Source organism: Phyllobates terribilis, unplaced genomic scaffold (assembly GCF_046119375.1).
Source record: "Phyllobates terribilis strain yellow unplaced genomic scaffold, ASM4611937v1 Scaffold_74__1_contigs__length_7073193, whole genome shotgun sequence".
Classification (NCBI taxonomy): domain Eukaryota; kingdom Metazoa; phylum Chordata; class Amphibia; order Anura; family Dendrobatidae; genus Phyllobates; species Phyllobates terribilis.
Window position 1 is genome coordinate 4,146,296 of NW_027362834.1, and position 26,372 is coordinate 4,172,667.

Below are 26,372 nucleotides of genomic sequence, written 5' to 3' on the forward strand. Positions count from 1 at the left end.
ACATGCTGTCAACCTCTAGATCCCTCACATGCCTGCACTTTTTGGCTTGCTGCTGCTGCAATCCACGCGTTTTAGATCTGCATAACTCCACCTCTTTTAGCACAGTACCCTCAACCCCCGGCTGTTCCCACCCGCCTCAACACCGTTGGAAGGGAGGAGAACCAATTAAGGCGGGGGGGGGGTGGAACGAGCAGCTGTCTACCCTTAGCAGGAGGGTTGCTGATTAATTACCTCTCCTGCTGCTGCTGCTGCTGGCTGTCCAGCAGCAGACTGAAGGTGGCTGCTGCTGTGCGCAGGTATATAAAGGCTCAGAGCCTATTATGACACGCGCAGCCAGCGTTCCATTGCCACATTCCGTCTACTGCAGGCGGGATACCTGGATGGCTGAATGTCACTGAGAAGCTCACAGAGACCGCCATAAGCAACAGTTTAAAAGAATGCCACAGACTAATCAACCAAACTTTTTGGGTTGGTTTCTCTTTTATAGTCTGCAGGCATTAAATGAAAGAAGTCAGTGTTCCAGCAGAGGGAGACAACGTTTCAGAAAAGGCATTGTAGCAAACCAAAAAAGAAATTTTAAGCGCAGCAGAGTAACCAGCTCACATACCTGTTAGCTCAGGTGAGTTTAAAAGGCTGCTGTTGATAACAAGGGCATTTGCTAAATAGATGGTGTGTGTGCAACAATATACTGAAAGGTCAATTATATTGTGCAGCTTATCTCACCACCTGTAGTTATTTAGGTGAAAGCTCCAAAATGCTTGCCTAATATGTCTGTTTATCCAAAAGGAAGTATAGAGGGAGAGCTAGATAGATAGCATTGCATTACATTACATTACATGGCAATGCAATGCACAGTTGCTGAAGTTGAACCAAAATGAGCTTGTCATCTGGCTTCTGCAACTTTTAACATGAAAAATCCAATGAGGAGAAGAAAAGCAAAGCCAAAGAGTCCATCCCAAAATCCGACAAACAAGCAAAATGAACAAAAAGCATTGAATTCAATTCTTTCTGATTTTAGAAACTGCATTAAAGAAGGGGTGCACCGGTCCTGGAGATACTGCAATACCAGGTCAATGCGTGGAGTGGACAGAGCAAGCTCTTTTTCCATCTCCCTGTTCTAAAAATCCATTTAATATATGGTCCCCAGATAGGGGACGTATCAGATATTAAACTGATAAGAACCGATACTACACTTGATCTTAGCCAAAAGGCCGAGAAGCGATAACCAGAATTGGTTTCCGACTACGGTGCCACCCAAGGATTCTGAAAAGTCCATTTGTGGAGATGGCCACCTGGACTCCCGTTAAGAAGACATGCTGTCAACCTCTAGATCCCTAACATGCCTGCACTTTTCGGCTTGCTGCTGCTGCAATCCACGCGTTTTAGATCTGCATAACTCCACCTCTTTTAGCACAGTACCCTCAACCCCCGGCTGTTCCCACCCGCCTCAACACCGTTGGAAGGGAGGAGAACCAATTAAGGCGGGGGGGGGGTGGAACGAGCAGCTGTCTACCCTTAGCAGGAGGGTTGCTGATTAATTACCTCTCCTGCTGCTGCTGCTGCTGGCTGTCCAGCAGCAGACTGAAGGTGGCTGCTGCTGTGCGCAGGTATATAAAGGCTCAGAGCCTATTATGACACGCGCAGCCAGCGTTCCATTGCCACATTCCGTCTACTGCAGGCGGGATACCTGGATGGCTGAATGTCACTGAGAAGCTCACAGAGACCGCCATAAGCAACAGTTTAAAAGAATGCCACAGACTAATCAACCAAACTTTTTGGGTTGGTTTCTCTTTTATAGTCTGCAGGCATTAAATGAAAGAAGTCAGTGTTCCAGCAGAGGGAGACAACGTTTCAGAAAAGGCATTGTAGCAAACCAAAAAAGAAATTTTAAGCGCAGCAGAGTAACCAGCTCACATACCTGTTAGCTCAGGTGAGTTTAAAAGGCTGCTGTTGATAACAAGGGCATTTGCTAAATAGATGGTGTGTGTGCAACAATATACTGAAAGGTCAATTATATTGTGCAGCTTATCTCACCACCTGTAGTTATTTAGGTGAAAGCTCCAAAATGCTTGCCTAATATGTCTGTTTATCCAAAAGGAAGTATAGAGGGAGAGCTAGATAGATAGCATTGCATTACATTACATTACATGGCAATGCAATGCACAGTTGCTGAAGTTGAACCAAAATGAGCTTGTCATCTGGCTTCTGCAACTTTTAACATGAAAAATCCAATGAGGACAAGAAAAGCAAAGCCAAAGAGTCCATCGCAAAATCCGACAAACAAGCAAAATGAACAAAAAGCATTGAATTCAATTCTTTCTGATTTTAGAAACTGCATTAAAGAAGGGGTGCACCGGTCCTGGAGATACTGCAATACCAGGTCAATGCGTGGAGTGGACAGAGCAAGCTCTTTTTCCATCTCCCTGTTCTAAAAATCCATTTAATATATGGTCCCCAGATAGGGGACGTATCAGATATTAAACTGATAAGAACAGATACTACACTTGATCTTAGCCAAAAGGCCGAGAAGCGATAACCAGAATTGGTTTCCGACTACGGTGCCACCCAAGGATTCTGAAAAGTCCATTTGTGGAGATGGCCACCTGGACTCCCGTTAAGAAGACATGCTGTCAACATCTAGATCCCTCACATGCCTGCACTTTTCGGCTTGCTGCTGCTGCAATCCACGCGTTTTAGATCTGCATAACTCCACCTCTTTTAGCACAGTACCCTCAACCCCCGGCTGTTCCCACCCGCCTCAACACCGTTGGAAGGGAGGAGAACCAATTAAGGCGGGGGGGGGGTGGAACGAGCAGCTGTCTACCCTTAGCAGGAGGGTTGCTGATTAATTACCTCTCCTGCTGCTGCTGCTGCTGGCTGTCCAGCAGCAGACTGAAGGTGGCTGCTGCTGTGCGCAGGTATATAAAGGCTCAGAGCCTATTATGACACGCGCAGCCAGCGTTCCATTGCCACATTCCGTCTACTGCAGGCGGGATACCTGGATGGCTGAATGTCACTGAGAAGCTCACAGAGACCGCCATAAGCAACAGTTTAAAAGAATGCCACAGACTAATCAACCAAACTTTTTGGGTTGGTTTCTCTTTTATAGTCTGCAGGCATTAAATGAAAGAAGTCAGTGTTCCAGCAGAGGGAGACAACGTTTCAGAAAAGGCATTGTAGCAAACCAAAAAAGAAATTTTAAGCGCAGCAGAGTAACCAGCTCACATACCTGTTAGCTCAGGTGAGTTTAAAAGGCTGCTGTTGATAACAAGGGCATTTGCTAAATAGATGGTGTGTGTGCAACAATATACTGAAAGGTCAATTATATTGTGCAGCTTATCTCACCACCTGTAGTTATTTAGGTGAAAGCTCCAAAATGCTTGCCTAATATGTCTGTTTATCCAAAAGGAAGTATAGAGGGAGAGCTAGATAGATAGCATTGCATTACATTACATTACATGGCAATGCAATGCACAGTTGCTGAAGTTGAACCAAAATGAGCTTGTCATCTGGCTTCTGCAACTTTTAACATGAAAAATCCAATGAGGAGAAGAAAAGCAAAGCCAAAGAGTCCATCGCAAAATCCGACAAACAAGCAAAATGAACAAAAAGCATTGAATTCAATTCTTTCTGATTTTAGAAACTGCATTAAAGAAGGGGTGCACCGGTCCTGGAGATACTGCAATACCAGGTCAATGCGTGGAGTGGACAGAGCAAGCTCTTTTTCCATCTCCCTGTTCTAAAAATCCATTTAATATATGGTCCCCAGATAGGGGACGTATCAGATATTAAACTGATAAGAACAGATACTACACTTGATCTTAGCCAAAAGGCCGAGAAGCGATAACCAGAATTGGTTTCCGACTACGGTGCCACCCAAGGATTCTGAAAAGTCCATTTGTGGAGATGGCCACCTGGACTCCCGTTAAGAAGACATGCTGTCAACATCTAGATCCCTCACATGCCTGCACTTTTCGGCTTGCTGCTGCTGCAATCCACGCGTTTTAGATCTGCATAACTCCACCTCTTTTAGCACAGTACCCTCAACCCCCGGCTGTTCCCACCCGCCTCAACACCGTTGGAAGGGAGGAGAACCAATTAAGGCGGGGGGGGGGTGGAACGAGCAGCTGTCTACCCTTAGCAGGAGGGTTGCTGATTAATTACCTCTCCTGCTGCTGCTGCTGGCTGTCCAGCAGCAGACTGAAGGTGGATGCTGCTGTGCGCAGGTATATAAAGGCTCAGATCCTATTATGACACGCGCAGCCAGCGTTCCATTGCCACATTCCGTCTACTGCAGGCGGGATACCTGGATGGCTGAATGTCACTGAGAAGCTCACAGAGACCGCCATAAGCAACAGTTTAAAAGAATGCCACAGACTAATCAACCAAACTTTTTGGGTTGGTTTCTCTTTTATAGTCTGCAGGCATTAAATGAAAGAAGTCAGTGTTCCAGCAGAGGGAGACAACGTTTCAGAAAAGGCATTGTAGCAAACCAAAAAAGAAATTTTAAGCGCAGCAGAGTAACCAGCTCACATACCTGTTAGCTCAGGTGAGTTTAAAAGGCTGCTGTTGATAACAAGGGCATTTGCTAAATAGATGGTGTGTGTGCAACAATATACTGAAAGGTCAATTATATTGTGCAGCTTATCTCACCACCTGTAGTTATTTAGGTGAAAGCTCCAAAATGCTTGCCTAATATGTCTGTTTATCCAAAAGGAAGTATAGAGGGAGAGCTAGATAGATAGCATTGCATTACATTACATTACATGGCAATGCAATGCACAGTTGCTGAAGTTGAACCAAAATGAGCTTGTCATCTGGCTTCTGCAACTTTTAACATGAAAAATCCAATGAGGAGAAGAAAAGCAAAGCCAAAGAGTCCATCCCAAAATCCGACAAACAAGCAAAATGAACAAAAAGCATTGAATTCAATTCTTTCTGATTTTAGAAACTGCATTAAAGAAGGGGTGCACCGGTCCTGGAGATACTGCAATACCAGGTCAATGCGTGGAGTGGACAGAGCAAGCTCTTTTTCCATCTCCCTGTTCTAAAAATCCATTTAATATATGGTCCCCAGATAGGGGACGTATCAGATATTAAACTGATAAGAACAGATACTACACTTGATCTTAGCCAAAAGGCCGAGAAGCGATAACCAGAATTGGTTTCCGACTACGGTGCCACCCAAGGATTCTGAAAAGTCCATTTGTGGAGATGGCCACCTGGACTCCCGTTAAGAAGACATGCTGTCAACCTCTAGATCCCTCACATGCCTGCACTTTTCGGCTTGCTGCTGCTGCAATCCACGCGTTTCAGATCTGCATAACTCCACCTCTTTTAGCACAGTACCCTCAACCCCCGGCTGTTCCCACCCGCCTCAACACCGTTGGAAGGGAGGAGAACCAATTAAGGCGGGGGGGGGGCTGGAACGAGCAGCTGTCTACCCTTAGCAGGAGGGTTGCTGATTAATTACCTCTCCTGCTGCTGCTGCTGCTGGCTGTCCAGCAGCAGACTGAAGGTGGCTGCTGCTGTGCGCAGGTATATAAAGGCTCAGAGCCTATTATGACACGCGCAGCCAGCGTTCCATTGCCACATTCCGTCTACTGCAGGCGGGATACCTGGATGGCTGAATGTCACTGAGAAGCTCACAGAGACCGCCATAAGCAACAGTTTAAAAGAATGCCACAGACTAATCAACCAAACTTTTTGGGTTGGTTTCTCTTTTATAGTCTGCAGGCATTAAATGAAAGAAGTCAGTGTTCCAGCAGAGGGAGACAACGTTTCAGAAAAGGCATTGTAGCAAACCAAAAAAGAAATTTTAAGCGCAGCAGAGTAACCAGCTCACATACCTGTTAGCTCAGGTGAGTTTAAAAGGCTGCTGTTGATAACAAGGGCATTTGCTAAATAGATGGTGTGTGTGCAACAATATACTGAAAGGTCAATTATATTGTGCAGCTTATCTCACCACCTGTAGTTATTTAGGTGAAAGCTCCAAAATGCTTGCCTAATATGTCTGTTTATCCAAAAGGAAGTATAGAGGGAGAGCTAGATAGATAGCATTGCATTACATTACATTACATGGCAATGCAATGCACAGTTGCTGAAGTTGAACCAAAATGAGCTTGTCATCTGGCTTCTGCAACTTTTAACATGAAAAATCCAATGAGGAGAAGAAAAGCAAAGCCAAAGAGTCCATCCCAAAATCCGACAAACAAGCAAAATGAACAAAAAGCATTGAATTCAATTCTTTCTGATTTTAGAAACTGCATTAAAGAAGGGGTGCACCGGTCCTGGAGATACTGCAATACCAGGTCAATGCGTGGAGTGGACAGAGCAAGCTCTTTTTCCATCTCCCTGTTCTAAAAATCCATTTAATATATGGTCCCCAGATAGGGGACGTATCAGATATTAAACTGATAAGAACAGATACTACACTTGATCTTAGCCAAAAGGCCGAGAAGCGATAACCAGAATTGGTTTCCGACTACGGTGCCACCCAAGGATTCTGAAAAGTCCATTTGTGGAGATGGCCACCTGGACTCCCGTTAAGAAGACATGCTGTCAACCTCTAGATCCCTCACATGCCTGCACTTTTCGGCTTGCTGCTGCTGCAATCCACGCGTTTTAGATCTGCATAACTCCACCTCTTTTAGCACAGTACCCTCAACCCCCCGCTGTTCCCACCCGCCTCAACACCGTTGGAAGGGAGGAGAACCAATTAAGGCGGGGGGGGTGGTGGAACGAGCAGCTGTCTACCCTTAGCAGGAGGGTTGCTGATTAATTACCTCTCCTGCTGCTGCTGCTGCTGGCTGTCCAGCAGCAGACTGAAGGTGGCTGCTGCTGTGCGCAGGTATATAAAGGCTCAGAGCCTATTATGACACGCGCAGCCAGCGTTCCATTGCCACATTCCGTCTACTGCAGGCGGGATACCTGGATGGCTGAATGTCACTGAGAAGCTCACAGAGACCGCCATAAGCAACAGTTTAAAAGAATGCCACAGACTAATCAACCAAACTTTTTGGGTTGGTTTCTCTTTTATAGTCTGCAGGCATTAAATGAAAGAAGTCAGTGTTCCAGCAGAGGGAGACAACGTTTCAGAAAAGGCATTGTAGCAAACCAAAAAAGAAATTTTAAGCGCAGCAGAGTAACCAGCTCACATACCTGTTAGCTCAGGTGAGTTTAAAAGGCTGCTGTTGATAACAAGGGCATTTGCTAAATAGATGGTGTGTGTGCAACAATATACTGAAAGGTCAATTATATTGTGCAGCTTATCTCACCACCTGTAGTTATTTAGGTGAAAGCTCCAAAATGCTTGCCTAATATGTCTGTTTATCCAAAAGGAAGTATAGAGGGAGAGCTAGATAGATAGCATTGCATTACATTACATTACATGGCAATGCAATGCACAGTTGCTGAAGTTGAACCAAAATGAGCTTGTCATCTGGCTTCTGCAACTTTTAACATGAAAAATCCAATGAGGAGAAGAAAAGCAAAGCCAAAGAGTCCATCCCAAAATCCGACAAACAAGCAAAATGAACAAAAAGCATTGAATTCAATTCTTTCTGATTTTAGAAACTGCATTAAAGAAGGGGTGCACCGGTCCTGGAGATACTGCAATACCAGGTCAATGCGTGGAGTGGACAGAGCAAGCTCTTTTTCCATCTCCCTGTTCTAAAAATCCATTTAATATATGGTCCCCAGATAGGGGACGTATCAGATATTAAACTGATAAGAACAGATCAGGTTTCAACATAATTTATTAAGTGCGTAAAAGATGGTTTACAATCAAAAACAACAACACAAACAGTACATTATTAAAACACAGAATTCCACCCATAAAAACCCCATATACGATTAGCATCCCTCCTCCCAATACATTTGACATCCCTCAAGTAATAAATATACATCTGGCTAAAAGCAATTTTAAGACAATCCTTCACAGAAATAGCATCACGTTTAAAAAGTAAAATATTGCGTGCCTTCCAAAGGGCGTCTTTAAATCAGTTAATCATACACCAACATATACAATACTGTTGAGGGGTCGGACATTTAAAAAGGCCATATAAAACATATTCATGGTTAAAATCTCTTAAACCGCAAGTCCATTTTAAAAGAATCCCAACTTTGTGCCAAAGTTCCTGTGCAAATGGGCAATTCCACATAAGGTGCAAGGTGGTTTCGTCATTAACACATGAGTCTCTGGGGCATTTTGCTCTGGCCACCAGGCCTCTCCTGTGTTGAAACTCTCTGGTGGGGAGGCACTGGTGGACCACCATCCATGCGATGTCCTTATGTCCATTTGCTAAGAATTTCCCGAAGACATTCTTCCAAACTTGCTTCGATCTCTCTTCTGAGAAATTTACTATGGGGGTCACATCTTCATTCCTCCTCAGAAAAGATAAAAGCTTCTTGCGGTCTTTAAAAATGTCCATATTAAAATCACCAAGGCTATAAAATCGAACAGTCTTTTCTAAGATTGCTTGGTGTTTGGGGGGGCATAGTAAAACAGGGGAATTCAACGACAACTTAAACCATCTTTTAAAAATCATCCCACAAGTATATTTTAAAAAATAACTTAGCGCACTATTACCATTAAAATGTTTGAAACAAAAGCAGAAATAATTTAAATACAAATAAATATGTAAGTCGGGGACATCCCTTCCGCCTTTCATTTTATTCTTCCTCATTATTTCTCGCCTTAATTTTTCCATTTTGGAGTTCCATAAAAACATAAAGATCATCCTAGTCATTTTTTTAATTAAAACATCAGAGGGGGGGTACACCATAGCTATATACAGTATGAGGGGTAACAACACTGATTTTATAATTAAAATTTTCCCCTCCATTGTTAGGGACCTCAAACCCCAAAATGATATTTTCCTTGACATTTTTTCTATGACATTCTCCCAGCTTTGAGTTCCCACATTCTCCTCGTTAAAAACAACTCCAAGAATTTTTACATTGTCTCGTTTTATAGTGAGCTGCGGGAGTTGGGCGGTGTCCCAGGATCCCAAAGTCAGACATTCAGATTTATTTAAATTAAGTTTAAAACCGGATGCCTGGGAAAAAAAATCAATGCGCAACACCGCCCTCCGGAGGGAAGCAGGGTCCACGCACACAACCGTCACGTCATCCATGTAGCCAAAGACTCTCACATCACTGCCACCTCCGCCTGGAACAGGAACCCCTCTAATCACTTTGTCTTTCCTTATTGCGCTCAGCAGGGGCTCCATGGCGCAGATGAACAGGATGGGCGACAAGGGGCATCCCTGCTTCACTCCGGACTCAAGGGGAACTCCATCTGTTAAAAAGCCATTAAGAGAAATTTGACTAAAACAATTTTTATATAAAATCTTAATACAATTTAAAAGCATATTAGGGATACCCATTCTTTTTAAAACTCTAAAAAGAAATCTATGAGAGACTCTATCGAAAGCTTTTTCAAAATCTAGGGCTAAAAGAGCTACATTTTGACCCCGGTCTCTGGAATACCAAATTACATCCCTTAATACGTTTAAAACCTCTGAAATACTTCTGCCTGGTACACTACAAACCTGCTCAGGCTGGATTAGTTTGGCAATGACACTCCTGAGCCGGTCTGCAACCACCTTAGCAAGTACCTTGTAATCAACATTTAGGAGAGTTATGGGTCTCCAATTCGCTAGAGTACTGCGGTCACCTTTTTTATATATCAAAGACACCACTCCTCTCCTCCACGAAAATGGCAACTGTTCAGAAATAAAAACTTCTTTAAAAAGCATAAAAAGGTCCTCTTTTAAAATGTCCCAAAAAGTAAGATAAAACTCTACAGGTAGTCCATCACACCCAGGTGCTATACCCTTAGAGAAACTTTTAAAAACATAAAATAATTCCTCTAAAACAATATCGCGTTCTAAAAACTCCTGGTCTGTAAAATTTAACTTAAAATCGAGATCATTAAGAGCATCAGATAAAAAGGACTCATCTATACACTTTTTACTAAAAAGATGCTTATAAAAGTTAAAAGTAGCATTCAACATTCCCTGCATAGATGTTTCACCCTCTAGATTTGTGATCACTACTCTTTTATCCATGACTTTTTTGAAGAAGAAGCGAGAGCACTTCTCCCCCTCCTCCAAGTGCTGCACTCTAGAGTTAAAAATAATCTCTTTCCCCTTTGTGTCTATGCAGTTCTGAATTTCAGTTTTTAGGCTAGCAATATCATCTCCCACCTCCACCCCTAGCTCTTTGAATTTAAAAAGTGTTTGTAGTTTGGTGTTAAGATCACTAAAACATCTTTTTTTCTCTCTAGCTTTACGTCTCCCTGCTTTTATAAAAAACATTCTGACTTTTTTTTTTCAAATTTTCCCACCAGGTTACCATAGGGGCATCAGAAGGTTTTTGTCGTCGCCAGGCTTGATAGGCTTTACCAAAGTCTTGTCGAATCAGAGGGTCCTCCAGCAGGTAAGTACTTAGACGCCAGAGGCCCCTGTTGACCCTCTGTTCATCCCGGTATTCTAGATGCACCTCCAAGCCCTTATGGTCAGAAAATATATTTGATGTTAAAACACATTTTACAGGGTTAAAATCATCTGATAGGAAAATAAAATCGATCCTGGAGGACACCCCTCTTCCGGACCACGTATAACCAGGGTCCGTCGGCAGGAGTGACCTCCACGCATCGCATAATTTAAAATCAGTTATAAAATCTTTCAATAGATGACATGACTTATCCAATTTGCGTAAAGGGTCACCCCCTGCTCGTTGTTCACTAGCACAAAGACAATTAAAATCACCCCCTACGATCAGGGGAGATGACCCAGTACAGTACAATGGCAATATCCCAAATAAATTAATTCTCTCTTGCTTATCAGGGGGAGCATAAATATTCATTACACGTAGGGTAAAACCATTAAATTTAAAATGCACTAAAACCACTCTGCCTGGTACTATTTCTGTGACAGCATTTATAGTAATATTTCTCCCACGACAGAGGAAGCCCACCCCCGCTGACTTGTTGTCATTGGAGCCAGACCAGATGGAGGGCCCCAGTCTCCAATCTGTCTTGATATCATTATAATTTAGTGCATGTTGTATCCCGCATTCCTGTAATAAACATATGTCAAAGTCAGTGGTTTCTAAATACTTGAATAGAGCAGCCCTACGAACTGGGCTCTTTAATGACCTCACATTCAGTGAGACAAGTCTTAATGTGGGCATTCATAGGTCAGGGTGGTGGATCTTCCATGAGGACACCTGACTCAAAGCCCTGTATATCAAATTGCTCCAGGACATCCGGGCTAGAGGACCCAAACGACTCGATATTCTGTGAGCCGGCGGTTGCCCCCTCGTAGGTCACGGTTCCCAGCCACATTCCAGGAGACGCTGGGGCTTCGACATTCCGTCTCTTTTTCGGGGCAGACTCCACTAGGTCACTGGTGCAGTCCTCCTCTTCCTCCACCTCCTCCAGGGGGGGAGACTGGTCCATCAGGACAAGATCAGCAACACAGATTTCCTGATGTTCGCCACCTAGAAGCAAAGCCCCCTCATCTGGCTGGCTAATCGCCCTGGAAGATCCTGAGGCTATCGCTGCGTGGTCCCCTGTAGCCAACCACACAGGGGCACCACCCTCCAGCCCAACAGGATCGGTATCGGGAACCATCGATACGGAGGATACCCTCCCAGAAGGAGGACCCCCCCGCTCCAGTCCATGCGAGGTCCGCCCATCGTTAAGGGAGTTCGATGCAGGTGCCGCCCCAGAGGGGCCTCCGGCTCCCTGCTCCATCCCAGCCTTCTCGCCCTTCGAACCGCCCTCCGACGCCGGCCTGCCAGTGAAGACCGGTGGGCGCATCGGCTCAGCTTCAGAAGATGCAGCTTCTGCGTAGGTCCTGGTCCTGGTCCTGTTGGGGCATCCTCGGAACATGTGCCCCGCCTCACCGCAGAGATTACATTTCCTCCCAGCGGGACAGTCCTTCATTAAATGTCCGTAACAGCTGCAGTTATTGCAGCGGTCTACTTTCCTGCCCGTGCAGGACGTTTGGGTATGACCCATTTGTCCACAGTTCCTGCAACATACTGGCATTCCAGGATAAAATAAGTAGCCTCTGCTCTTACCGATTACGAAGGTTGAGGGAGGGTGTAGCATTCCTCCCACTCCACTAAGGTCCCTCTTTAGACGGGCCATATACCTTCTCTTGCCGCACCAGAAGCCTACCGCGTTCTTCACAGTACCCAGGTATCTCAGATCATCACAATAGCGGGTAAGGTAGGTAGAGATGTCTGCAGCTTCCACAAAGGGGTTCGGGAAATGCACCACGATGGGGATCTCGTCATAAGCATACAAGAGACAAAAGGTTAGTCCATCCAATTCATCTAAGTAGTTTTTCTCGTTTACCTTTTGTACGAGTTGCTGACAGCATCCCTGGCTCTTGAAGGTGATGGTGTATGTCCCCTTGTACTCGTTGTCCTGGAAGCAGAATATGTCTTCCCGCCGAAACTCCAGAACTCCAAGAAGAATCCTATGGCAGATGTAGTCCAAATTCTTCTCCATCCTCGATGCTGCTCCAACTTCAATCCTCACGGTGTTCCGCATCCGGGCATCACCCGATGAATATGTGAGCGTTGCCGGCATCCTTCAATCAGGAACGTAACGACTCTTTTCTCTGAAAGGCGCAAGCCTTCATGGGATCCCTTCCCATTGCTCCTGGACTAATCCTTCCTCCCAATAGCAGCAGGGGGGTTAAGTCCCTCCGAAGAGGAACGATCCCCCCAGGCCGAGAGAAAGGGTACCAAGAGCACCTCACAGGCAAGACCACACAGGTAAACCTGATAGATCGTGCCAAAAGGCCGAGAAGCGATAACCAGAATTGGTTTCCGACTACGGTGCCACCCAAGGATTCTGAAAAGTCCATTTGTGGAGATGGCCACCTGGACTCCCGTTAAGAAGACATGCTGTCAACCTCTAGATCCCTCACATGCCTGCACTTTTCGGCTTGCTGCTGCTGCAATCCACGCGTTTTAGATCTGCATAACTCCACCTCTTTTAGCACAGTACCCTCAACCCCCGGCTGTTCCCACCCGCCTCAACACCGTTGGAAGGGAGGAGAACCAATTAAGGCGGGGGGGGGGGTGGAACGAGCAGCTGTCTACCCTTAGCAGGAGGGTTGCTGATTAATTACCTCTCCTGCTGCTGCTGCTGCTGGCTGTCCAGCAGCAGACTGAAGGTGGCTGCTGCTGTGCGCAGGTATATAAAGGCTCAGAGCCTATTATGACACGCGCAGCCAGCGTTCCATTGCCACATTCCGTCTATTGCAGGCGGGACACCTGGATGGCTGAATGTCACTGAGAAGCTCACAGAGACCGCCATAAGCAACAGTTTAAAAGAATGCCACAGACTAATCAACCAAACTTTTTGGGTTGGTTTCTCTTTTATAGTCTGCAGGCATTAAATGAAAGAAGTCAGTGTTCCAGCAGAGGGAGACAACGTTTCAGAAAAGGCATTGTAGCAAACCAAAAAAGAAATTTTAAGCGCAGCAGAGTAACCAGCTCACATACCTGTTAGCTCAGGTGAGTTTAAAAGGCTGCTGTTGATAACAAGGGCATTTGCTAAATACATGGTGTGTGTGCAACAATATACTGAAAGGTCAATTATATTGTGCAGCTTATCTCACCACCTGTAGTTATTTAGGTGAAAGCTCCAAAATGCTTGCCTAATATGTCTGTTTATCCAAAAGGAAGTATAGAGGGAGAGCTAGATAGATAGCATTGCATTACATTACATTACATGGCAATGCAATGCACAGTTGCTGAAGTTGAACCAAAATGAGCTTGTCATCTGGCTTCTGCAACTTTTAACATGAAAAATCCAATGAGGAGAAGAAAAGCAAAGCCAAAGAGTCCATCCCAAAATCCGACAAACAAGCAAAATGAACAAAAAGCATTGAATTCAATTCTTTCTGATTTTAGAAACTGCATTAAAGAAGGGGTGCACCGGTCCTGGAGATACTGCAATACCAGGTCAATGCGTGGAGTGGACAGAGCAAGCTCTTTTTCCATCTCCCTGTTCTAAAAATCCATTTAATATATGGTCCCCAGATAGGGGACGTATCAGATATTAAACTGATAAGAACAGATACTACACTTGATCTTAGCCAAAAGGCCGAGAAGCGATAACCAGAATTGGTTTCCGACTACGGTGCCACCCAAGGATTCTGAAAAGTCCATTTGTGGAGATGGCCACCTGGACTCCCGTTAAGAAGACATGCTGTCAATGACGCGCCCCCTGGGACATATTCCTTTTTGAGGGGAATACCCGGCACCGGATCAGATGGGGGTTGTAGTCTCCGAGCGGCTGTGACCCGGCCCGTGCCCAGGGCGTCAAACTCAGTGTTATGTGGCAGTCCTACAGATGTTATTAAGAGTTCTTTTGTGTCGACTACGCCACCCGTTGTGATGCGGTCACTGTGGCCGCAGCTGCAGCAGGGTCCGCTGAGGCTGATGGTGGGTGCGCAGCTTGGTGGGATAACCCCCAACGGGAGGGGTATAGCCTCAGGGGGGACAGGTGCAGAGGATGGGGGTTGTGGTGGTGAAGTGCAGACGGCAATTAAGACAGAGTCGGGTTGTGCAGTTAAGGGTGTTTACTTACTGCAGATGTTGTACTGGTCACTCCAGCTTCGAGTGACCACCCGAGCCGTGCTGCGTCCACCAGGTCCTGGATCCAGCCAACCCCCAAACAAGTCCGGAGCGTGGCCCTGAGCTCTCCTTCTGTCCCGTTCTCTGGCCGTCCCCACCAGTGATCCACCTAGGTCCAGCTCCCTCGGGCCTTCTGTTGGGACACCCTTGGCCTTGGGTTCCCTGACCCTCCACGTGGTATGCCTTCGGGGTGGATGTGGTGGGTGGCCGTGGCAGATGCTGCCCACGGCCTCCGGTCTCTGGCTAGGGTGTGTTTTCTGCCCCCACCAGTTTGGGTTCCGGTACCCTGTGCCGACTCCTCACCCGGTGCTTTAATTTGGGTTCTTGGGTCCTCTCTGTTTTCCCCTCTGGGTACTCCTTCTCTGCTCCTCTCTCACTCTGGGCCTCTCTTCTCCTCTCCTCCTTGCTTCTGCAACTGACTTGTTCTCTGCATCTGACTTGTTCTCTGCATCTGACCCTGTTCTTAGTTGGTGCCCTCCTTTTATATCCCTCTATGTGTGAGCTCAGGTGACCAGCACCCAATGAGCTCCTATCACTACCCAGACTGCACCCCCTATCTGCCCCTACACTACATGGGATGTTCCAACCCCCTCCCACTCCAGCCAAGGACAGACTCGGTCGTACCTGCACATTTCTAAGTGGGAGTACCGTTGGTCTGCCCTCCGGAAATGGGATGTGTGTAGTGCATGCAGCCTACCGAGCTCAGTTCCACTCTCCATCCTTGCCCGGGAGTGGAATATCACACCTCTGGGTTGAGGTGCAATACCCCTGTAGCAGCCGAATCCTCAGGGTGCTACATTCCCCCCTGGTAAACCACAGCACGTCCTCGGGCTGTAAAGACAAAACACCATACATGCAATTTTTTTTTTTTTTCAATATCAACATAATAAAACATATAAAACTTTATAAATATACGCAGCATAAAACTTTTCATAAAAATAACTTTCTCGTCGCTTCTGGCTCCTCCTCCGGTCACTGTGCAACGTGTGACCAGGTAAAACGCGACAGTCTCTGGAACACGTGGCTTTCCTATAAAACCAATAGGGGGCGCTTTAGGAAGCGCAACTATATACAGGGGAAGTGGCCGCTCTCAGTCCTCGGCCAGGTAAAGGGAAGGGAATGGCTGCTCACAGTCCTCAGCCTGGTATGGATACGGGATAACGGGTAAACAGTTCACTCATGCTGGTCCCAACGGGGACTATATATGTAGCAACAGTTTCTTTGGTACCCGGTCGGGTAACTATTTACATCTACTGCTCTGCCGCACTCAACGGCGTCTTCCTCCTGCCCTTTGCTTGTAATTAACTGTAGCTTCAGACCCATCCGGGTCCTCTTGCTCCTCCTCCTCACACCGCAACTCCTCCTCCGTCAGGCGGTGTACGTGGAGGGCGTAAGGTCCTTTGGCACACTTGTGCCGGGTGAAGGTGACCTCGTCTCCGATGTAGAGGTCACGACCTCTGTGACCCTCCGGCAGATGGGATTCAACGTCTCTGCGCGTTACAAAGACGTCACCGAAGGTGTTGCGGTCTCGGATGAAGCCCCACCCATGCTGCTGGTTGAACTTGATCACTGTCCCGATGGTGCGGGGACAATGCGCTGCACGGGGGTCCCTCCTGGTCCGGCTCTTCTGCTCGGCACTCCGTATTTGGGCCTGTTGTTCCCGGACCCGCCTCTCTCTCCGCTCCCTCGCAAACTCCTCGAGCTGCTGTCGGCAGCACTCAGCGCGCTCTGCCGCAGCTGCCCGGGTTTCTCCGGTGAACCCCATTAGATCTTCTCCCGTGGGGTCCCACGCAAATTGGGCTTCTTCCAGAGGAGGCGAGACCCGTGCCACGGGCTTCGGAGCCGGAATCAGGGGCTCACACAAGGGCCCTAGTCTCTGCTGCCGCTCCAGCTCATAGAATTCTTCGGGCCAGATGAAGGGCCGCCCGTCCGGCCATGTGAGCTGGCTAAACAAGTCCTCCCCCAGATGTGGCACCCTTGGTTTCGCGGGCGCGGGCGCGGTGGTGGTAGCGCCCGGGTTGCCCAGGCCTTGCGGCCAGGCCTGGGGCACCTGGAAGGTGAAGGGCACCGTTAGGACGGCGGCGCCCTGGGCTACCTGGCCTTGCGGCCAGGCCGGAGGCTCCGCGGAGGTAGGGGGCGCTGTTGGTGATGCGGCGCCCGGGGGTACTAGGCCTTGCGACCAGGCCGGAGGCTCTTCCTGCTTTGTCATGCTCCGGGTCGAGGCGTGTGACGTCACAGGGGTCGCTGCGGCGGCTTCCGGTCGGGGCCTAGTCCATAGCGGTGACATGGCGGCTACAGGCACAGCAGGGGGACTTTCGGGCTCTGCGACGGGGAGCTGGGGCAGGTAAGCGATTTCCCGGTTTGGGGTATAGACGTCCCCTTTACCTGCCTCCATACGTTCGGCTCCCTTCTCGGCGCCGTCTCCGGCCTTGGGTCCTCCCGCGCCATCCTCAGAGGCGGTCTGTCTCCTCATCTTGGCTGGCGTGCTCCGGGTCTTGGTTTGCTGGGCCATCTCTCGGCTCCACTCCGCCAATATCTCGCGCTGTACCCGGGCCATCCTCCGTGCGAGGCCCTCCAGAGCGGTCTGTGCACACTCCCGGTCTCGGGGGAGCTGTGCAAGGACCTCCACTAGGCCTAGTGGGGTCGTGGTTTCCAGCAGGCTCCTGACCAACGGGTCGGTGCTGCTCTGCTCTTCTTCCAGCAGGCTCCTGGCCAGCGGGCCGGTGCTGCTCTGCTCTTCTTCCAGCAGGCTCCTGGCCAGCGGGCCGGTGCTGCTCTGCTCTTTCTCCATTTCCGGGTAAGCTCTCTCCATACTCCTTGTTAGACTTCTTGTCTCCAGGTGCGCTCGCTCCAGACTGCTTGTTAGACTTCTTGTCTCCGGGTGCGCTCGCTCCAGACTGCTCCAGGCGGCACCCATCCCCGCTCTCTTCTCTCGTCTCCTCCCACTTCGAGGGCGGTCCCGGGGCAACTCGGTGACCGTCAGCTCCAGGGGCAGTTCTCTCACGCTGACAGACACCTCCAGCATCACAGTCTCTGTTGGTGGGGGCGGTTTCCACTTTTGGCGCCATTTTCTGTCCTGGCCCACGATGGGAGGCGGCCTCCTGCCCTCCTTTGGCACGCCCATAATGGCGTCCGCTGCTCTTCCAAGGCGGGAAAAAGCTGGAAATGGCGGGAATCGCTTCCCAGTGGCGGGAAACGACTGGTGATGGAGTCCGATGGCGTGGACCCTCCGGAACCGGCGGGAGACTTCTTTCTGAGGTAAACTTGCACTTTGCTTCAGGCACGCAGTACCCGGGTGTTGCGGGCACGTAATCCTGCCGACTACGCCAAAGTTGACGCGCCCCCTGGGACATATTCCTTTTTGAGGGGAATACCCGGCACCGGATCAGATGGGGGTTGTAGTCTCCGAGCGGCTGTGACCCGGCCCGTGCCCAGGGCGTCAAACTCAGTGTTATGTGGCAGTCCTACAGATGTTATTAAGAGTTCTTTTGTGTCGACTACGCCACCCGTTGTGATGCGGTCACTGTGGCCGCCGCTGCAGCAGGGTCCGCTGAGGCTGATGGTGGGTGCGCAGCTTGGTGGGATAACCCCCAACGGGAGGGGTATAGCCTCAGGGGGGACAGGTGCAGAGGATGGGGGTTGTGGTGGTGCAGTGCAGACGGCAATTAAGACAGAGTCGGGTTGTGCAGTTAAGGGTGTTTACTTACTGCAGATGTTGTACTGGTCACTCCAGCTTCGAGTGACCACCCGAGCCGTGCTGCGTCCACCAGGTCCTGGATGCAGCCAACCCCCAAACAAGTCCGGAGCGTGGCCCTGAGCTCTCCTTCTGTCCCGTTCTCTGGCCGTCCCCACCAGTGATCCACCTAGGTCCAGCTCCCTCGGGCCTTCTGTTGGGACACCCTTGGCCTTGGGTTCCCTGACCCTCCACGTGGTATGCCTTCGGGGTGGATGTGGTGGGTGGCCGTGGCAGATGCTGCCCACGGCCTCCGGTCTCTGGCTAGGGTGTGTTTTCTGCCCCCACCAGTTTGGGTTCCGGTACCCTGTGCCGACTCCTCACCCGATGCTTTAATTTGGGTTCTTGGGTCCTCTCTGTTTTCCCCTCTGGGTACTCCTTCTCTGCTCCTCTCTCACTCTGGGCCTCTCTTCTCCTCTCCTCCTTGTTTCTGCAACTGACTTGTTCTCTGCATCTGACTTGTTCTCTGCATCTGACCCTGTTCTTAGTTGGTGCCCTCCTTTTATATCCCTCTATGTGTGAGCTCAGGTGACCAGCACCCAATGAGCTCCTATCACTACCCAGACTGCACCCCCTATCTGCCCCTACACTACATGGGATGTTCCAACCCCCTCCCACTCCAGCCAAGGACAGACTCGGTCGTACCTGCACATTTCTAAGTGGGAGTACCGTTGGTCTGCCCTCCGGAAATGGGATGTGTGTAGTGCATGCAGCCTACCGAGCTCAGTTCCACTCTCCATCCTTGCCCGGGAGTGGAATATCACACCTCTGGGATGAGGTGCAATACCCCTGTAGCAGCCGAATCCTCAGGGTGCTACATCAACCTCTAGATCCCTCACATGCCTGCACTTTTCGGCTTGCTGCTGCTGCAATCTACGCGTTTTAGATCTGCATAACTCCACCTCTTTTAGCACAGTACCCTCAACCCCCGGCTGTTCCCACCCGCCTCAACACCGTTGGAAGGGAGGAGAACCAATTAAGGCGGGGGGGGGTGGAACGAGCAGCTGTCTACCCTTAGCAGGAGGGTTGTTGATTAATTACCTCTCCTGCTGCTGCTGCTGCTGGCTGTCCAGCAGCAGACTGAAGGTGGCTGCTGCTGTGCGCAGGTATATAAAGGCTCAGAGCCTATTATGACACGCGCAGCCAGCGTTCCATTGCCACATTCCGTCTACTGCAGGCGGGATACCTGGATGGCTGAATGTCACTGAGAAGCTCACAGAGACCGCCATAAGCAACAGTTTAAAAGAATGCCACAGACTAATCAACCAAACTTTTTGGGTTGGTTTCTCTTTTATAGTCTGCAGGCATTAAATGAAAGAAGTCAGTGTTCCAGCAGAGGGAGACAACGTTTCAGAAAAGGCATTGTAGCAAACCAAAAAAGAAATTTTAAGCACAGCAGAGTAACCAGCTCACATACCTGTTAGCTCAGGTGAGTTTAAAAGGCTGCTGTTGATAACAAGGGCATTTGCTAAATAGATGGTGTGTGTGCAACAATATACTGAAAGGTCAATTATATTGTGCAGCTTATCTCACCACCTGTAGTTATTTAGGTGAAAGCTCCAAAATGCTTGCCTAATATGTCTGTTTATCCAAAAGGAAGTATAGAGGGAGAGCTAGATAGATAGCATTGCATTACATTACATTACATGGCAATGCAATGCACAGTTGCTGAAGTTGAACCAAAATGAGCTTGTCATCTGGCTTCTGCAACTTTTAACATGAAAAATCCAATGAGGAGAAGAAAAGCAAAGCCAAAGAGTCCATCCCAAAATCCGACAAACAAGCAAAATGAACAAAAAGCATTGAATTCAATTCTTTCTGATTTTAGAAACTGCATTAAAGAAGGGGTGCACCGGTCCTGGAGATACTGCAATACCAGGTCAATGCGTGGAGTGGACAGAGCAAGCTCTTTTTCCATCTCCCTGTTCTAAAAATCCATTTAATATATGGTCCCCAGATAGGGGACGTATCAGATATTAAACTGATAAGAACAGATACTACACTTGATCTTAGCCAAAAGGCCGAGAAGCGATAACCAGAATTGGTTTCCGACTACGGTGCCACCCAAGGATTCTGAAAAGTCCATTTGTGGAGATGGCCACCTGGACTCCCGTTAAGAAGACATGCTGTCAACCTCTAGATCCCTCACATGCCTGCACTTTTCGGCTTGCTGCTGCTGCAATCCACGCGTTTTAGATCTGCATAACTCCACCTCTTTTAGCACAGTACCCTCAACCCCCGGCTGTTCCCACCCGCCTCAACACCGTTGGAAGGGAGGAGAACCAATTAAGGCGGGGGGGGGGTGGAACGAGCAGCTGTCTACCCTTAGCAGGAGGGTTGCTGATTAATTACCTCTCCTGCTGCTGCTGCTGCTGGCTGTCCAGCAGCAGACTGAAGGTGGCTGCTGCTGTGCGCAGGTATATAAAGGCTCAGAGCCTATTATGACACGCGCAGCCAGCGTTCCATTGCCACATTCCGTCTACTGCAGGCGGGATACCTGGATGGCTGAATGTCACTGAGAAGCTCACAGAGACCGCCATAAGCAACAGTTTAAAAGAATGCCACAGACTAATCAACCAAACTTTTTGGGTTGGTTTCTCTTTTATAGTCTGCAGGCATTAAATGAAAGAAGTCAGTGTTCCAGCAGAGGGAGACAACGTTTCAGAAAAGGCATTGTAGCAAACCAAAAAAGAAATTTTAAGCGCAGCAGAGTAACCAGCTCACATACCTGTTAGCTCAGGTGAGTTTAAAAGGCTGCTGTTGATAACAAGGGCATTTGCTAAATAGATGGTGTGTGTGCAACAATATACTGAAAGGTCAATTATATTGTGCAGCTTATCTCACCACCTGTAGTTATTTAGGTGAAAGCTCCAAAATGCTTGCCTAATATGTCTGTTTATCCAAAAGGAAGTATAGAGGGAGAGCTAGATAGATAGCATTGCATTACATTACATTACATGGCAATGCAATGCACAGTTGCTGAAGTTGAACCAAAATGAGCTTGTCATCTGGCTTCTGCAACTTTTAACATGAAAAATCCAATGAGGAGAAGAAAAGCAAAGCCAAAGAGTCCATCCCAAAATCCGACAAACAAGCAAAATGAACAAAAAGCATTGAATTCAATTCTTTCTGATTTTAGAAACTGCATTAAAGAAGGGGTGCACCGGTCCTGGAGATACTGCAATACCAGGTCAATGCGTGGAGTGGACAGAGCAAGCTCTTTTTCCATCTCCCTGTTCTAAAAATCCATTTAATATATGGTCCCCAGATAGGGGACGTATCAGATATTAAACTGATAAGAACAGATACTACACTTGATCTTAGCCAAAAGGCCGAGAAGCGATAACCAGAATTGGTTTCCGACTACGGTGCCACCCAAGGATTCTGAAAAGTCCAATTGTGGAGATGGCCACCTGGACTCCCGTTAAGAAGACATGCTGTCAACCTCTAGATCCCTCACATGCCTGCACTTTTCGGCTTGCTGCTGCTGCAATCCACGCGTTTTAGATCTGCATAACTCCACCTCTTTTAGCACAGTACCCTCAACCCCCGGCTGTTCCCACCCGCCTCAACACCGTTGGAAGGGAGGAGAACCAATTAAGGCGGGGGGGGGGTGGAACGAGCAGCTGTCTACCCTTAGCAGGAGGGTTGCTGATTAATTACCTCTCCTGCTGCTGCTGCTGCTGGCTGTCCAGCAGCAGACTGAAGGTGGCTGCTGCTGTGCGCAGGTATATAAAGGCTCAGAGCCTATTATGACACGCGCAGCCAGCGTTCCATTGCCACATTCCGTCTACTGCAGGCGGGATACCTGGATGGCTGAATGTCACTGAGAAGCTCACAGAGACCGCCATAAGCAACAGTTTAAAAGAATGCCACAGACTAATCAACCAAACTTTTTGGGTTGGTTTCTCTTTTATAGTCTGCTGGCATTAAATGAAAGAAGTCAGTGTTCCAGCAGAGGGAGACAACGTTTCAGAAAAGGCATTGTAGCAAACCAAAAAAGAAATTTTAAGCGCAGCAGAGTAACCAGCTCACATACCTGTTAGCTCAGGTGAGTTTAAAAGGCTGCTGTTGATAACAAGGGCATTTGCTAAATAGATGGTGTGTGTGCAACAATATACTGAAAGGTCAATTATATTGTGCAGCTTATCTCACCACCTGTAGTTATTTAGGTGAAAGCTCCAAAATGCTTGCCTAATATGTCTGTTTATCCAAAAGGAAGTATAGAGGGAGAGCTAGATAGATAGCATTGCATTACATTACATTACATGGCAATGCAATGCACAGTTGCTGAAGTTGAACCAAAATGAGCTTGTCATCTGGCTTCTGCAACTTTTAACATGAAAAATCCAATGAGGAGAAGAAAAGCAAAGCCAAAGAGTCCATCCCAAAATCCGACAAACAAGCAAAATGAACAAAAAGCATTGAATTCAATTCTTTCTGATTTTAGAAACTGCATTAAAGAAGGGGTGCACCGGTCCTGGAGATACTGCAATACCAGGTCAATGCGTGGAGTGGACAGAGCAAGCTCTTTTTCCATCTCCCTGTTCTAAAAATCCATTTAATATATGGTCCCCAGATAGGGGACGTATCAGATATTAAACTGATAAGAACAGATTTTTTGATTGAAGCTGCATCCAAGGCACTGAAAAATGTGACCGAAGTCACACCAAAACAGCGCACGAGGCGAGGATTCATGTGGACCCATCCCGGAGGAGAGGGTCCCCAATAAACCATCCCCATCCCTCCGAGCCAGAAGGCCACAGCGAGGGTCAGGGATCTCCGATACTCTCCCTAGCCGAAGCCGGAGAAGAGCCGTTTTCGTGCTCCCAGCTTCCATCTAGGCTGCCACCCTAGTGGAGCTGGAGCCTGTGTTGGTTTCTCAGCCCAAAGCTGACCGGACCTCCGACCGGGTTTATAAAAATTCCCCTTCCTAGCCCGGAGGCCAGGAATAGGGGGGGTTGCTCAGAAAGTATGATTGGCAAAGGTGCGGCGTGCTACGAAGCCAAGTCTTTCTGGGGTTCCCAGTCCCAGTAAGCTTGGACTCCCACCAGGGCGCCTACTCCTGGGGCACATTGCTCCAAAGCCCTCACACTTACCCAGCCTAGTGACTTCGATCCTGGAGGGCCATGTTTTCCATCAGATAATTCTATGAGCCACCTGGCGTACTAACAAGTGCACCAAACCAGTGTGTAATATGCATCAATTTACTAGGGCAGCCCAAGGACAAAACTGCCTTTTCGAAAGATACTACACTTGATCTTAGCCAAAAGGCCGAGAAGCGATAACCAGAATTTTTTTCCGACTACGGTGCCACCCAAGGATTCTGAAAAGTCCATTTGTGGAGATGGCCACCTGGACTCCCGTTAAGAAGACATGCTGTCAACCTCTAGATCCCTCACATGCCTGCACTTTTCGGCTTGCTGCTGCTGCAATCCACGCGTTTTAGATCTGCATAACTCCACCTCTTTTAGCACAGTACCCTCAACCCCCGGCTGTTCCCACCCGCCTCAACACCGTTGGAAGGGAGGAGAACCAATTAAGGCGGGGGGGGGTGGAACGAGCAGCTGTCTACCCTTAGCAGGAGGGTTGCTGATTAATTACCTCTCCTGCTGCTGCTGCTGCTGGCTGTCCAGCAGCAGACTGAAGGTGGCTGCTGCTGTGCGCAGGTATATAAAGGCTCAGAGCCTATTATGACACACGCAGCCAGCGTTCCATTGCCACATTCCGTCTACTGCAGGCGGGATACCTGGATGGCTGAATGTCACTGAGAAGCTCACAGAGACCGCCATAAGCAACAGTTTAAAAGAATGCCACAGACTAATCAACCAAACTTTTTGGGTTGGTTTCTCTTTTATAGTCTGCAGGCATTAAATGAAAGAAGTCAGTGTTCCAGCAGAGGGAGACAACGTTTCAGAAAAGGCATTGTAGCAAACCAAAAAAGAAATTTTAAGCGCAGCAGAGTAACCAGCTCACATACCTGTTAGCTCAGGTGAGTTTAAAAGGCTGCTGTTGATAACAAGGGCATTTGCTAAATAGATGGTGTGTGTGCAACAATATACTGAAAGGTCAATTATATTGTGCAGCTTATCTCACCACCTGTAGTTATTTAGGTGAAAGCTCCAAAATGCTTGCCTAATATGTCTGTTTATCCAAAAGGAAGTATAGAGGGAGAGCTAGATAGATAGCATTGCATTACATTACATTACATGGCAATGCAATGCACAGTTGCTGAAGTTGAACCAAAATGAGCTTGTCATCTGGCTTCTGCAACTTTTAACATGAAAAATCCAATGAGGAGAAGAAAAGCAAAGCCAAAGAGTCCATCCCAAAATCCGACAAACAAGCAAAATGAACAAAAAGCATTGAATTCAATTCTTTCTGATTTTAGAAACTGCATTAAAGAAGGGGTGCACCGGTCCTGGAGATACTGCAATACCAGGTCAATGCGTGGAGTGGACAGAGCAAGCTCTTTTTCCATCTCCCTGTTCTAAAAATCCATTTAATATATGGTCCCCAGATAGGGGACGTATCAGATATTAAACTGATAAGAACAGATACTACACTTGATCTTAGCCAAAAGGCCGAGAAGCGATAACCAGAATTGGTTTCCGACTACGGTGCCTCCCAAGGATTCTGAAAAGTCCATTTGTGGAGATGGCCACCTGGACTCCCGTTAAGAAGACATGCTGTCAACCTCTAGATCCCTCACATGCCTGCACTTTTCGGCTTGCTGCTGCTGCAATCCACGCGTTTTAGATCTGCATAACTCCACCTCTTTTAGCACAGTACCCTCAACCCCCGGCTGTTCCCACCCGCCTCAACACCGTTGGAAGGGAGGAGAACCAATTAAGGCGGGGGGGGGGTGGAACGAGCAGCTGTCTACCCTTAGCAGGAGGGTTGCTGATTAATTACCTCTCCTGCTGCTGCTGCTGCTGGCTGTCCAGCAGCAGAATGAAGGTGGCTGCTGCTGTGCGCAGGTATATAAAGGCTCAGAGCCTATTATGACACGCGCAGCCAGCGTTCCATTGCCACATTCCGTCTACTGCAGGCGGGATACCTGGATGGCTGAATGTCACTGAGAAGCTCACAGAGACCGCCATAAGCAACAGTTTAAAAGAATGCCACAGACTAATCAACCAAACTTTTTGGGTTGGTTTCTCTTTTATAGTCTGCAGGCATTAAATGAAAGAAGTCAGTGTTCCAGCAGAGGGAGACAACGTTTCAGAAAAGGCATTGTAGCAAACCAAAAAAGAAATTTTAAGCGCAGCAGAGTAACCAGCTCACATACCTGTTAGCTCAGGTGAGTTTAAAAGGCTGCTGTTGATAACAAGGGCATTTGCTAAATAGATGGTGTGTGTGCAACAATATACTGAAAGGTCAATTATATTGTGCAGCTTATCTCACCACCTGTAGTTATTTAGGTGAAAGCTCCAAAATGCTTGCCTAATATGTCTGTTTATCCAAAAGGAAGTATAGAGGGAGAGCTAGATAGATAGCATTGCATTACATTACATTACATGGCAATGCAATGCACAGTTGCTGAAGTTGAACCAAAATGAGCTTGTCATCTGGCTTCTGCAACTTTTAACATGAAAAATCCAATGAGGAGAAGAAAAGCAAAGCCAAAGAGTCCATCCCAAAATCCGACAAACAAGCAAAATGAACAAAAAGCATTGAATTCAATTCTTTCTGATTTTAGAAACTGCATTAAAGAAGGGGTGCACCGGTCCTGGAGATACTGCAATACCAGGTCAATGTGTGGAGTGGACAGAGCAAGCTCTTTTTCCATCTCCCTGTTCTAAAAATCCATTTAATATATGGTCCCCAGATAGGGGACGTATCAGATATTAAACTGATAAGAACAGATACTACACTTGATCTTAGCCAAAAGGCCGAGAAGCGATAACCAGAATTGGTTTCCGACTACGGTGCCACCCAAGGATTCTGAAAAGTCCATTTGTGGAGA

General features: G+C 47.8%; 12 non-coding genes and 1 pseudogene across 12 annotated transcripts; all 13 read right to left on the reverse strand.

Moving 5' to 3' along the window:
• Window positions 1-1,032: 1,032 nt before the first annotated feature.
• Window positions 1,033-1,223, reverse strand: LOC141196027 (U2 spliceosomal RNA). The gene has a single exon (XR_012268596.1). It is a non-coding gene; the product is annotated as a U2 spliceosomal RNA (small nuclear RNA).
• Window positions 1,224-2,343: 1,120 nt separating this feature from the next.
• LOC141195458 (U2 spliceosomal RNA) lies at window positions 2,344-2,534 on the reverse strand. Its single transcript, XR_012268048.1, has one exon. It is a non-coding gene; the product is annotated as a U2 spliceosomal RNA (small nuclear RNA).
• Window positions 2,535-3,654: 1,120 nt separating this feature from the next.
• On the reverse strand, window positions 3,655-3,845 carry LOC141195459 (U2 spliceosomal RNA). Its single transcript, XR_012268049.1, has one exon. It is a non-coding gene; the product is annotated as a U2 spliceosomal RNA (small nuclear RNA).
• Window positions 3,846-4,962: 1,117 nt separating this feature from the next.
• LOC141195460 (U2 spliceosomal RNA) lies at window positions 4,963-5,153 on the reverse strand. The gene has a single exon (XR_012268050.1). It is a non-coding gene; the product is annotated as a U2 spliceosomal RNA (small nuclear RNA).
• Window positions 5,154-6,274: 1,121 nt separating this feature from the next.
• On the reverse strand, window positions 6,275-6,465 carry LOC141195462 (U2 spliceosomal RNA). Its single transcript, XR_012268052.1, has one exon. It is a non-coding gene; the product is annotated as a U2 spliceosomal RNA (small nuclear RNA).
• Window positions 6,466-7,586: 1,121 nt separating this feature from the next.
• Window positions 7,587-7,776, reverse strand: LOC141196314 (U2 spliceosomal RNA). Its single transcript, XR_012268868.1, has one exon. It is a non-coding gene; the product is annotated as a U2 spliceosomal RNA (small nuclear RNA).
• Window positions 7,777-13,958: 6,182 nt separating this feature from the next.
• On the reverse strand, window positions 13,959-14,149 carry LOC141195463 (U2 spliceosomal RNA). The gene has a single exon (XR_012268053.1). It is a non-coding gene; the product is annotated as a U2 spliceosomal RNA (small nuclear RNA).
• A 6,096-nt stretch (window positions 14,150-20,245) lies between these two features.
• Window positions 20,246-20,436, reverse strand: LOC141195464 (U2 spliceosomal RNA). Its single transcript, XR_012268054.1, has one exon. It is a non-coding gene; the product is annotated as a U2 spliceosomal RNA (small nuclear RNA).
• Window positions 20,437-21,556: 1,120 nt separating this feature from the next.
• LOC141195465 (U2 spliceosomal RNA) lies at window positions 21,557-21,747 on the reverse strand. Its single transcript, XR_012268055.1, has one exon. It is a non-coding gene; the product is annotated as a U2 spliceosomal RNA (small nuclear RNA).
• Window positions 21,748-22,867: 1,120 nt separating this feature from the next.
• On the reverse strand, window positions 22,868-23,049 carry LOC141196218 (U2 spliceosomal RNA). The gene has a single exon (XR_012268782.1). It is a non-coding gene; the product is annotated as a U2 spliceosomal RNA (small nuclear RNA).
• Window positions 23,050-23,573: 524 nt separating this feature from the next.
• On the reverse strand, window positions 23,574-23,689 carry LOC141196488 (U2 spliceosomal RNA; annotated as a pseudogene).
• A 1,119-nt stretch (window positions 23,690-24,808) lies between these two features.
• LOC141195466 (U2 spliceosomal RNA) lies at window positions 24,809-24,999 on the reverse strand. Its single transcript, XR_012268056.1, has one exon. It is a non-coding gene; the product is annotated as a U2 spliceosomal RNA (small nuclear RNA).
• Window positions 25,000-26,119: 1,120 nt separating this feature from the next.
• Window positions 26,120-26,310, reverse strand: LOC141195957 (U2 spliceosomal RNA). Its single transcript, XR_012268528.1, has one exon. It is a non-coding gene; the product is annotated as a U2 spliceosomal RNA (small nuclear RNA).
• Window positions 26,311-26,372: the final 62 nt, after the last annotated feature.